Consider the following 12781-nt stretch of genomic DNA (forward strand, 5'->3'; position numbering starts at 1 on the left):
AGAGAACCAATCACAAACAGGCAGTATAGGCGCAGCCTGCTGTTACCCAGGGTGCATTTCTGCACACATTGTGACAGTTAAGACAGGTCGATGTCAAGCTCTCTTTTCAGCACCAGTGTTTAGAGCAGTTTTAGACACCTCGGGCCTAGTGTATATTAACTGATACACACACGCACAGTGTTTTGTAAGGACTAAGATCCCTAGCTCTGTGCACTGACCTGGAACTGACTTCTATACAGAGCAACCAGCAGAGTGAGAGAGATGACCCCCCTGTGTTTGTGTGTGTGTGTATGTGTGTGTCGGTACAACTACCCTTATGTGAGTAAGCGTGCATGTTAGTTTTCCAATTGTGCTGCATGCTTTTATGTTTAAGAGTATGTGTGTCTGAGTGAGGGAGAGAGTATGCATTCATGCTTATCTCCGCATACTTTGGTGTGCGTGTGTGTTTAGGTCAGTTGGTTTTGCCCCGGTCACGCTTGACGGCCCTGCAGGAATGTCCATTACACACTGTACAGTTGTCTGTAAGCTATAAAGAAAACAAGGTAGAGGGATGTGGCTGGGGGTGGCGGGATGGTTGGAGGGGAGGAGGAGTTTGAAATTTAATTTAAAGCAGAATGGATGGATTGATGGAAGGTCGGCTGGATGGATGGCTGAGCAAGGTATGAAGGACAGAGCTGCATGCAGGTTATTCTAACCTAGACAAATTAATACATATAGTCACATTATCCACTGACTGATGCAGAGTAGAAGTTAGTCATTTCTAAATTGTCATATTTACTCTGAAATGTTAAAGAATGTGTCTTCTAAAATATCTTTACATTTTTGAGTTGTAAAAGTAGCTCTTTTGAGCAGTGATTGGTTAACACGACATGCAGTAGACTTTTTCTGAAATTATTCAGCCTAAGAACTTCCAAATGCAGGAAAACTTCTCCAAATAGGACAATATGAAACGATCAAACAATGCTGCCAAAATGCAATACTGTTTTAACTCCAGGCAGGATTACCACCAGCACATCTCTGCATTCATACACAAACTATAGTGCAAGCAGATAGTAAGAAAAAAACTTTCTTATTCTAAAGAGACATAACCGTCTGCTGATCACATCCAGGTAGTAAGTAAGTAAGTAAGTAAGTAAGTAAACTTTATTTCTATAGCACTTTTCACAGACCAGGGTCACAAAGTGCTGCACAAATTTATAAAAAGGTTTCTATAAATTAAAACAACATCCAAAAACAGTAAACGCAGTATTAAACTAAAAAACGAGTTTAAAAAAGTGGGTCTTTAGTTGTTTCTTAAAAGTGTCTATACAAACAAGAGAACGAATGGTAAATGGTAGCTCATTCCAGAGGCGAGTGCCACAGCTTTAAAAGATCTGTCTCCTCGGGTCTTAAAATGGGACAGAGGAACCGTCAGCAAGTTCAAATTGGACGACCGAAGGTCCCTAATGGAAACATAAGGCTGGATGAGGTTTTTAATGTAGTCTGGTGCCTGTCCATGAAGAGCTCTAAAAGTCAGTAGTAAGCTGGACCTGGAGGCGAACGAACATGCTGACCAAGAAAACCATATCTGGTCTTGATGGGAATGTCTGGCTGAGAACTACCAAATCAAACCTAAAGGTTCGAATGCTATCATCTTCAAGGGGAGATAGGAGACTTAGGGTCCAAATGGACAAGGGCCTTCATTGCAAATGCCATTTCTGGTAGCTCTGGCCTGATGATCATCAGTTTCTGCCAAGACAGGAACCACTAGCTCCATGAGTGGGCATCAGCAGGGATTATCATTGTCAAGCTTAAGAGGGAGGCCTTGCATGGCTATAGCAGACATGTAATGGAAGGACAGTGGCCTCTATGGCTGTGAACACCTATCATACTTGGATGGAATTTGACATTTTTTGGACCTTTAGTTGGCACAAAGAAACCTCTGGACAACTGTCTCAAGACAACATCTGAGCAGTGGCACACCAGGCTGGTGGTCCCACTATTTAAAGGGTAAAGGAGATTATTTAAAGTGGCAATGTTCACCTTCCTCAACTGTCCTGGGCAAGTTTAATTCAAGTATTCACAAGGAGCAGCATCGGATGTATTCCCAGTTTTTAAACAGCGGACCAGATCTTCAACCGGACATTTTTATCCCAATTCTTTGCAAGATATTAACTTTCAGATAAAATATTAACAAGAACTTGTACTACTTATAAGTGATAAGTTGTTACAGATCAAATGACACAAGATAAAAAAAAACATTTCACCAGGTTTTCAAGATCAAGCGTAGATCTTCAGCTACGTTTAGGAGAGTGCACAAAGGAACAGAAAAAATAAAGGTGAATAAAATGAAGTCCCTGTGTGGGGTCAACACTGTATTTGCTGATTGATTACTCCTCTCAAGAACACCTTGATCGTCTAACACACTTTATGTTGCATGTCTAGAAACATAGGAAAGCACACACACACACATGCTCAATCAAGTACACACAGATTCGGACACAGAGTCAGAATGCCCGCTTCGCCTCAGTGCAACCAGGAGTCGATCAATATTGAGGGCAGAGCCACAATGCTGTTCTCCATCATGACTATCAAACACACACACACACACACGGCTCTGCTTCTCTTTCTGTCTCAGATCGATGGCTGTCCGCTGTGTCCACGGTTACCGAGCATCGACCCCTGTCGTAAATGGCGACCACGGAACCTCGGGAATTAGTGTGTGATTGATTGACAGACTGCTTCAAAGACACCAGTACCATATAGACATGTGTGTGTGGGTCTGTGCGTGTGTTTGAGAGAGAGAATATATATTTTCCTGAATACCTGGGAGTGTGTTTGTGCATGCATGTGTGTCAGTGTTCCCCTGTGGCCTGTCTGCACCTCATTTACCCATCTGTTTTTCTGTTCCTGTGCATCATAATGCTTTTCGAAGGGCAAATCGAGGAAAGTAAAAGTTGCGAAATGGAGTTGATAAGAAGATGTATTACACAAACAAACAAACAAAAAAAAAAACAGGGAGTCATCATTATTAAATGAGAATGTATTAGTCAAAAATAAAGAAAATATTAGTGATAAGATGATTGTAAACTTTACTGTGACTGCCAAAAGATATAATTTACCCCTTTTGTTTGAAAGCACAGTTTCCCAAATGTTTTATGGCTTTCAGTTGAAGTTGTTTTGTTTGTTTTATTTTTTGTAGTGTAGCTACTGTGAGTGTGATCTACAGATTTTTGGCATTGACCTGTTTTAAAGTTCTATTAATTCCTATGGCTGTCCTTATTTAGAGATCATATACTACAAACTTTTAAAACCAAAATGTTTATTGTCTAAAATAAAATACAATGGGTTATTGCAGTTGTTTATAGGCCATAGCTAATAAATTGGCAAGTTAGACTGATTAGGTAAGCAATTAGATTAGTGTAGATACCTCTACACAATATTGATCTGGGACTGCTCCCAATTAATATGTTTAGGGAGTGGGAGACCTTCTGAAGAACATTACCACCTGATTGGGCAAAGCAACAACTAGTACAAACCTACCAAATTTTGGCTTTAGCCAATTACGGTAAAAAATGAAATAGCAGCAGACACCATGAGAAGTCACAACAACTTATGGCATTGCTGTTCCTCTTTCTGACAATGTCTATTCTGGTTTGACTATGCGTTCAGCAGCTGTTTTTATCACAGCTTTAGTCCCACCTTTAACCATAATACCTCAATATGATTGGTGAACAATTTAATGTGGGGTGGTTAAAATATTATGATGATGGTGTGGAATGTTTGAGAACTCATGATTAGCATCAGAATTCAGCTTAAAGCCAAGGATTGATAGCTACAAAATTTTAATCAAAAAGTATATAAAGATTGTTCTTCAAAAAAGTAAAAAAAAAAAAAAAAGAAAAACATGAAGACGTTTCGCTTCCCATCCAGGAAGCTTTTTCAATTCAAAATTAATTTAATTCACCTTCTAGATGGGAAGCCAAACGCTTTTAAACTTGGAAAACAAAGTCCAGTGGATTGTTTTTTTTACCTGGATGACTGAGAATCTTCACCAGCGTAATGATTGTACTATAAATGGTATGATAGGTCCAAAATATATGAATATTTTATTCTGGTTATGACATAAATGTCATCATAATTGGATTCTCCACCAATAGGAATAGTAAATTGAAGTAACTTTGAAACCCAACAAATCCTTGTAGTACTGTGTCCCAGCTAAGAAATGGCTTCTTCTCAGCAAAATAAAAATTAACAGGTTCTCAAAATGATGGTAAACATTGGTGAATCTTGAGCGTTGGTGAAGACTTTAGGAAGCAAGGGGGCTCAGAAAGCCCAAGGGAGGTTGCTGGTTTTGTTTTGAAGAGGTAAGTTAAATATTTGCTTATAATTACCAAAGGTTAGCATTATAGGACCTGGCAACCATCTGGAAAACAGTACAGAACAAGACTGAGCAAGTGTGAGTGGTCCACTAACTAGGTGGGAGAAGTTAATCATGTAGCTATCAACTTTAAAATGTATAATGTTGGTCCACAAAAAGGTGCATGAAAGCATATTTTGTCACTATAACGATTTTTAAGTTAGTTAATACCTGAATATATAAAGATGATAAAGGTCATGGAACCTATAATTAAGAAACTCTGTTTTATATATTATCAATTAATACACACTACAGGCTATTTTCTTGCTCCAAAGCTTACAAGCTAAACCAGATGGTAAGATAAAAACTAAATAAGGTTTCCTTTGTCTACAGTAGCTTTGGATGCTCTTTCATTGCTAAATATTTGCTGCTGTAGGCTTGAGGGAGATCTTTCAGACATATGAACCCCCTTCTGAGCTCCTGTGAAACCCACCCCATTTGCCAGGAGTTGTAAATATTTAATTGACTGCACCTACGTCTCTAAAGAAGTGCTCTAAAAGACGGAGTGACACTTTGAATAAAACAAAACAGGAAAACAGAGAAATTGCTCTTTGTGTTCTGAATTTAGAAACACACTTCTGGATTTTCTTGTTTTGCTGCCTTTTTATTCCTGTGTGCACTCAGGAGTGCCAATTTACAAATGCAGTAGATTGCTCTTGTGCTGAGTCAAAGAGATTTCAACTCAGCACTCTGCCACTTAGATCGCCCATCTTCAGCTTTCACCGACTGTCCAAGACACCCATTTGCAGCCATTTTGCACCAGCCATTTGGGGTATTTCTAATAAACTCTGTGGGTTACTTAAAAGACTTGCAGATGTTTTTGCGTAAGTAAACTATTTTACTGGAAGTCCTGAGGCATTAGAACTAGTCATTAAAGATCAATCACAAAAGCTCAGTAAAAGGTTTAAGTATAGCTTTGTTACAAGAAACCATAACAAAATCATATTAGATGGGCAAATGTTAATGAATAACATCTTTAGAACCACACTTGCTTTCAGAAAATACCAGGTTGCACCTTTAGTGCCTTTCTAATAACACAAGCCACATTTCTACAGTATGGGTCAAAATGGACCCAAAATGGTTAATTGCCAAAATCTTCTGTAGCCTTGAGGTACAATTATGGGCTCCACTACTTGTCAGGTATAAATAGTTGTTTTAATTTTAGGGCCTGATTTGGTGAAGCCTCTTTTATAAACCCTATATTTTGCATTAAGCTGCTTACATGCATTTTTAAAAAGCAATACAACACCAAGTTAAGCACCTAGAAGGAATAAGTACTCGGTGCACTTGCAGACAAGCCCTGAGTATGAGAACATTGCAATTAGGAAACAATTGACAAATCTGAAGGCACCATCAGGCATGCGTGGTGGCAGTGAACAAAGCATCCTACAGTGTGTAAAAACAGTCAGAAAAATCTAATAGACGCAGCAGACAGACCTTTATAAAGCCCCTGTTGTGGGTTTGTACTGTATATGGCATGCTGTGTCCAATTGTTTCAATGTTTTTAAGAAGTGGGTACCTGAACAAATACCAACAAATCCAGAGCAATTTGGATAAAAGAATTTGACTCTTTAAAACTCTCCCAACAATGACTAGATGGATTGTTTAAGGTATTTGATCGTGACCTACTATCACAGATGTTGCTCCTGAAGTAGATCCCCCAGAATCCTTTCTTATTAATTGGAACCACAATGTTATTAAACAGTTTATCAAAACTTTCAAAGGTCCATCCAAATAAAAGTTTTCTCTAAAGCCTTTTCTGAATTTCTAGCCATCCTGATTTTCTTTTTTCTTCTGAAACCTCAAACATCCGGTCTTTTCCTTGGGTTCCACTGAAAGAGTAAGTGCCGCAGAGCGTCCGTGCTGCAGATTCTGCAGACACCCTATTCAACCGGGAGCATTTTAGAGTAGAGCACCTCGGAGCAATCGCACTCAAATCACACGAAGACTTTATCATCACGCAGTAGGAGTATACATGTCACCTTAAATAGAACAAAGTGGTTGTTTGGCCCGTACAAGCCATGTCTCAAATGCCCGCTCTTTATCTGGTCACCTTAGCTTTCAGCCTGGGCCTTTCCCTTTCTGATGTTATCTTTATAAAACGGATGAGTCTTGTCCTATGAAATGGTCTGTTTTTCCACCTCCAAAGGTGGATCTGTCAGTGAGCCCCAGGCCAGCTATGGCTACAATATAGCTTTCCACAATCAGTGTGTGCATGAAAGGGTGAAAGACTGAGTGCAGAGTAAAGCACTTTCTTTAAGTCTCCTTACTTGAAATTAACTCTATATTAGCACAGGCCAATTGCCATTTAATGGCAATAAGCATATAAAACAATTGTAAAATTGATTGATTATCATTGGAACATGGTGACCAAGTACCTTATTCTCATACTATACATGAACTTCATTTTGAGCATCTTATTTCTGACAATGACACAGCTCTCCTTAGATCCAGGATGTAGCCATTTTTCTCCCAATCACTCCATGAAGACCCTAAGGGGCAAAAAAAAAAAAAAAAAAAAAACTGATGGCACCCAATCCTGGATAGTACTCAGAGTCCCATCCAGTTCATATAACCTGTTCTTTGATTTAAAACCATTATTGCCATTTTCTAAAGAGAGGTTTACTCACATGTATGGCCCATTGTTGAAGAGACTGATCTTGGGTCATGGAAAGTCAAAATGTTTTGAAATTTCCCAGGGTGTGGGTCTAGGGAACTTCATTAACATAGAACTGCAGTTTGAAACTGAAACTTATGGAATTTGAATATTAGACTAAAATCCTTCTCCATCATCTCCCTCTAACCCAAACGAATAGGCCGTGGCTTAAAGATACTGTATTTCAGATTGTAAGCAGGTAGACATTCATTTATTCATATTTCTCTCCAATAAAATTTCTAAACTATTTTTGTATGTGTTTGGAAATTCCAAAAATATATATAATATATCTTTATGGTTTAGTTTTAAAGACAAGCCTATACTAACTGGAAGCATTTACAGGTTATTAAGCCCACCGACAAACAGGTGACATGCTTAAGTCCTGTTTTCTCTGCCTGTCAATTTTCTGATTATAATTTGCTATTCTGTTTATTAAAAAAGTGGAAATTACTAGTTCAATACATTTCAAAGAAAATATTTGCAGACTAGACCAGTGGGGGGCGCCTAGTGCTAAATGTCACCAGTTCAGTGTTTGTTCAGAAAGGCAGTTCAAAGTGTTGCAGAAGTAGGAGGAGGAGGAAGATGAAGAAGACTTGATGCGACTTCAGAGCTTCGGCCATCCTCTCCTCCCTCGTCTTCATCTCTCGTTCTCTGCAGGTGCACATGAGAGCGCTCACACAAGTGTTTTCTTTTCAGGATGTGGCAGAAAGCTCTTCATCTGTAGGGATGGTGTGTGTTTCTGTGTGTGCAGGCTCACCCCAGATGTGCAAGTCTTCAAAATGTGTGTCTGTGCGAGTTAGAGCCCATGAATGGAAAATAAATATATGTTTATTTTGCAGGGGTGTAGAGACTCTGTGTGTGTGTGTTGGTGTAAGTGCGTGTGTTAGAGGACAAGGCAAAGCATTGAGTTGTTTCTGAAGTGAATTAACAAGTCAAATGAGTGCCGCAGCACCCTGCATAGGTTACCACACACACACGCGCAGTAACACACTCCCACGCTTATCATCACAGCGTCTTTGTTGAAGAAGATGAGGCCAATTAAACTGATATCACTCTCCTGTTGTCGTTTAAAGCCTCTCTCTCCGTTTTTTCTCATCGTTGTTGCTTTATCCTCCTTTTCCTTCACTTGTCTACTTGTTTCTCTACTTTTCAGCCTTCTTCCATGTTGTTTTGTTCTTTTAAATGTCTGCTCCACCTTTTTTTTATTTGTTAAATATTTTTACCATTTCAAACTTATACCACGTCTTCTTCATCCTCATCTTCCTCTGATCCAGTTTTCTTGTCCCTCCAGTTTGAAGTTCGCCTCCCTGTTTTTCTAATGGTGTGATAAATGTCCATCTGCGATCAGCCGATGCCCCCCATCGGTGTGGCGCCCGCGAGGTCGTAAACAACAGCCCGTCTCCCCCGGCAACGTGGTGTCTCCATGGACGCGGGGCCGCTAAGACGGCCGACTCTGCGTGTGTGCGGCCGAGGCGGAATGCGACATCCGACGACTGCCAAGTGTGTGTTTGCCATATATGTAGTGTGTGTGTGTGCGGGAGCTAATGACCGATCATAAGTGAGCAAATGTTTTCTCTGGGTTCCACTAATGCTCAACAAACACACATACACACACTTATAGATCAGGTAGGGGCGTGTGTGTGTGTGTGTGTGATTAGTATGCCACAGTGAGCTGTGTCCATATGTCACCAAACACAAGCATGTTTTATTTATCCCGGAGAGGAAGAGGGGGAGAAGGAGGCCAACAGTCACTGTCAAGGGGATGGAAGGAAGGAGGGAGGGATGGAGAGGGAAAAAAAACTGGCAAGACGGCAGGAAAAAAAGATTATAGAGGTGAGAAGATGGAGATGGAATATGGAGGAAGGAAGGACGGCTGCAGGTCTGGATGACGGGAAGTTTGGAGAGGGCCACATTTAAAGGGGAAGGCAAGAATCAAAAGAATTAACACAGAAGAAGAGATCTGGGTGTACGGTATGGCCAAAGATGGACAGAAGAGGAAAAGATTTTTAAAAATGTACTGGTAAAATAAGACAAGAAAGAAAGGGATGACGAAAAAAGGAGGCATGCTGTTACTGTGGAAATGATTTAACAACAAAAATTTTACTCAAGGAAGCGAAATGTAAAAATATTTTTACTCAAGTTAAAGTAGAAAAGATGTCATCCAAGAATTAATTCAACATCAAAAAAGTACTTATTAAAAAACACACAACAAGGACAGAGTTACTGATCATAACACCTGTTTTAATGCTACTTCTTCTAATGTTATCAGATAAAAACATATTGTTGCATTTCAAAGCAAATATAAATATATAACCTTAGTGCAAAATAAACTTTTTTGGGGAAATGCCATTTTTCTTTCTTAAAGAAATGTTTTTTTACCTAAACCTTATGAACGAAGTACTTGCAGTAGTTATTGTATCCAAGCTAGAGCAGAGTAACTTCTAACTGTGTGGAAAGAGGTTCAACCTCTTCCTGATTTCTTTTTGTTTCCTGCATGTTGGTCACCTTCAGTGTTTCAGAACATTAAAACCAGAAATATTGGTTTAAGACAACATACATAAACATAAAATGCAGATTTATGATAGAATATGTTATTATTAAGAGAGGAATCAAATAAAACCTACATGGCCCTGAGTGAACAAATGATTGCCTTCTGAACCTAATGCCATGGCCCTTTAGCTGAAACAACTGTAATCAAGCATTAGAAAGTTTTGGTCCAATTATCTTTGCAGAATTGCTGTAAATCTGTGGGAGGTTTAGAGTAAAAATAAAAAAATAAAATCAGAATATTGTGCTGTAAAACCAATCCTTCAGTTACATTTTTCCCCCCCAATTTAATCAATTGGTAACTGGTTAAGAGTAAATTAATACTACCCACCTCTGGTCAATAACACAAGTAGAGAACGACAGTGAAATGAGGAAAAAGATGCTGAGATAAAAGATCAGAGAAGGAACACAAGGGAAGGACTGGAATATTTGGATGTGAGTTTTAAAGAATAAATAACAAACAGACCAGATTTCATGTTAGACACAGAAAACATTGAGAATAAAAAAGAAGGGTAAAGGTTAGGGACAAAGCATCAGTACCAAAGAGCTTAGAGTTCCTAAACAAATAGAAACAGTAGAATGAATTAAAACAAGACAAACGATAAAGTAAAAATAGAGAGAAGCAAAAGATTTGGCAGCACGTGAAGGGAATACACTAAAAACTAAGGCAAGAAATTTGTCATAGAGGTGAGAAGATAAAGAACAGATTTAAAATACAAGGAAAAGAAGGTTAAAAAAGGAAGATAAGCGGTCTAAAGACTGTGATGCTACAATATGCTGTCATAAGCAATCAATGACATCAATGTTAATGTCCATTAATACACCTATTTTCATTTTTAAATTGATCAATCTATTAATTTCTTTAACCTGCTGTGAATAAACAGCAGCTTTTCAGTTGCCACCCTGTATGTCAAAATGAGTTCAGTTGACATCAGTTTCACCCAAACATCACATTTAGCATCTGAATCTCTGTCATGTGAGTTTAAAACTTCATGTTTTACAACAAGGAGTTTTGGTGACAATAAACAGGAGTTTGAATCCTCTAAAGTTTTCTATCCACAGCAGTAAAAGCACAAGCAGTCAGACAGACAACAAAAAATGAGCTAATAGTAAGCTGCTGGGAAAAGCAACGCCAGGCTATATTGCTTTAAAAAGCTGCTGAATCAAGAAGTTCAACACATTTTCTCTCTGCTATATTTTTCTGAATAAATGTTTAGACTGAAGTTTTCTGACTAAAGCTGCCTGTGGGTCAAAATGTGCAGAATTTGTCTCTTTTAATCTAAAAAAAACTCATATTTTTTATCTTTATGGCTAATTATTTTATCAATTAGATCAATCATGGCCCAATCGATCCCGACTTTTTAGATTTTAAATTTATTCAAATAATTTTTGCTTATTCTGAATAATCAGTCATTTTCACTCCTAATCATACAGATGATTTGAATTTTTCAACAAATTAAGTAAAAGGGTGAAAGGAAAATGATCTAAATTGGAGGAGAGATGAGTAAAATGAGACAAAAAGAGCATAATAAAAATGATCCAGTGTAAAAATAGGAAAAAAAGAAATGTATGCGATTAATAAATTAAGTCAAGATCAATAAAAGGTTTAAGCTGGATAAAGGCAAGATGATGGAAATAGGCATACATGGCTGCAGGAAACACACACATAAAATAAAGAACTGAGAAAATGAGAAGGATATGTAAAATTATTTAGTTTCATACTCTAAAGAAGTGACGAGAGGATATTAGGGAAAACATTTAAAAAGGAAAATGAAAAGAGATGGAGGGAAGATGTGTCGGGCTGCAGTGGGGACGTCCGAGGAGTCAGGAGGACCAGAAATGGAATAAGTTAAAAGGAAAAAAAGATGGATAACAGGTGCGACAGATGGAGAGGAAAAACCTGGCAAGAAAAAGTAAAGATTAGACAGGTGACAAGATGGGGACAACATGGAGAACATGAGGGAAATCTGAGAGGAGATTTAGAGATGATCTTGGTTAGAGCGAGGAAGTGGGCGGGGGAGAGGGGGATTAAAATGAAAGGATAAAGGATTGAAGGAGGGGAGGAGGAATATTAACATCCATGTACCAATAAATGTGTTCTGAGTTTGTCACAACAGAAATATCTGGTTTTAATCACTCAGCCAGATTTGAATGATTTCAAACAGCATAAAAAAATTAGGATAGAGTAACGTTTCCACCTCTGTGTTCTATAACGTTTCTTCCTCTAGAACCTGGAAAATACCTCGATAGTACACGGCTAATTAGGGTTGACAAAATCAATCAGATTAATTATGGTTAATCAGTTACTGATTCAACTATTTCAGTAATCGGTTATCTATTCGAGTAAAGTGACTCTAAAATATACCATATAAGAGTAACTCACATAGAGCAGTTATTATACTAAATAAATAAAATGTATAAATAGAAACATTTTGCACTCTTGATAAAAACATTTTTTCCTGTCAATAAGATTTATCCATAACTCCTGCCTTCATTTTATCATCACATAGTTTGAATTCTCTTTGAAATGTTCTCTAAGAAACCTTTTTCTATCCAATTATTAATAGAGAAAAATAATCGACAGATTAACGGATTAGAGAAATAATCGTTAATTTCAGACCTATTCATAATACCTGCTTGCTGCCAACACTGGAAAAAATCCAAATCTAGATTTTTCTAAAAATAAGATTGAGGAAGTAAAAGGGACATTTTGCCAATGGAACAAGCCGATCGACATTTAAAAGAAGAAAACACAACTGCATTGCCTTATTTCAAGTGCATATTATCTATTTATCTTATTTTAAGAATAAAAATACTAATTCTATTCCAGTGTAATTACCCTACTCAATTTAAGGATAAATACACTTGATTTAAGAAGTTTGGACTTATTTCTAGATTGTTTTTCCAGTGAAAGGACTACATGGTCCCTTTTTCTCCAGAAGAACCTCCTCCTTCTCTCTCCACATCACCTCCTGTTCTCTGTTCTGGGTTGTTCCTAAACTTTGAGTGTTTGTGGTTCTACCCACTTGTAAAATTACACATGGCTGCTGTTTGAGGAGCTGAGAAATTTCCACACTCGACAACAACGCCACAGATTTACGGAGCAAACGTGCAGCAACACTACTCTGTTCTATATTTCAAACATGAAGGCAGCAGGTGGAAGAAGCAGCAGCTCCTGC

The 12781-nt window shown here is 38.1% G+C and overlaps 1 protein-coding gene across 1 annotated transcript in view; it reads right to left on the reverse strand.

Annotated features, from left to right (window-relative positions):
- Positions 1-12781, reverse strand: part of dachb (dachshund b) — a 125335-nt gene that overhangs the window by 31734 nt on the left and 80820 nt on the right. The window lies entirely within an intron of this gene.

This window comes from Cyprinodon tularosa, unplaced genomic scaffold (genome assembly GCF_016077235.1).
Source record: "Cyprinodon tularosa strain WSP-4 unplaced genomic scaffold, ASM1607723v1 ctg419, whole genome shotgun sequence".
Classification (NCBI taxonomy): Eukaryota; Metazoa; Chordata; class Actinopteri; order Cyprinodontiformes; family Cyprinodontidae; genus Cyprinodon; species Cyprinodon tularosa.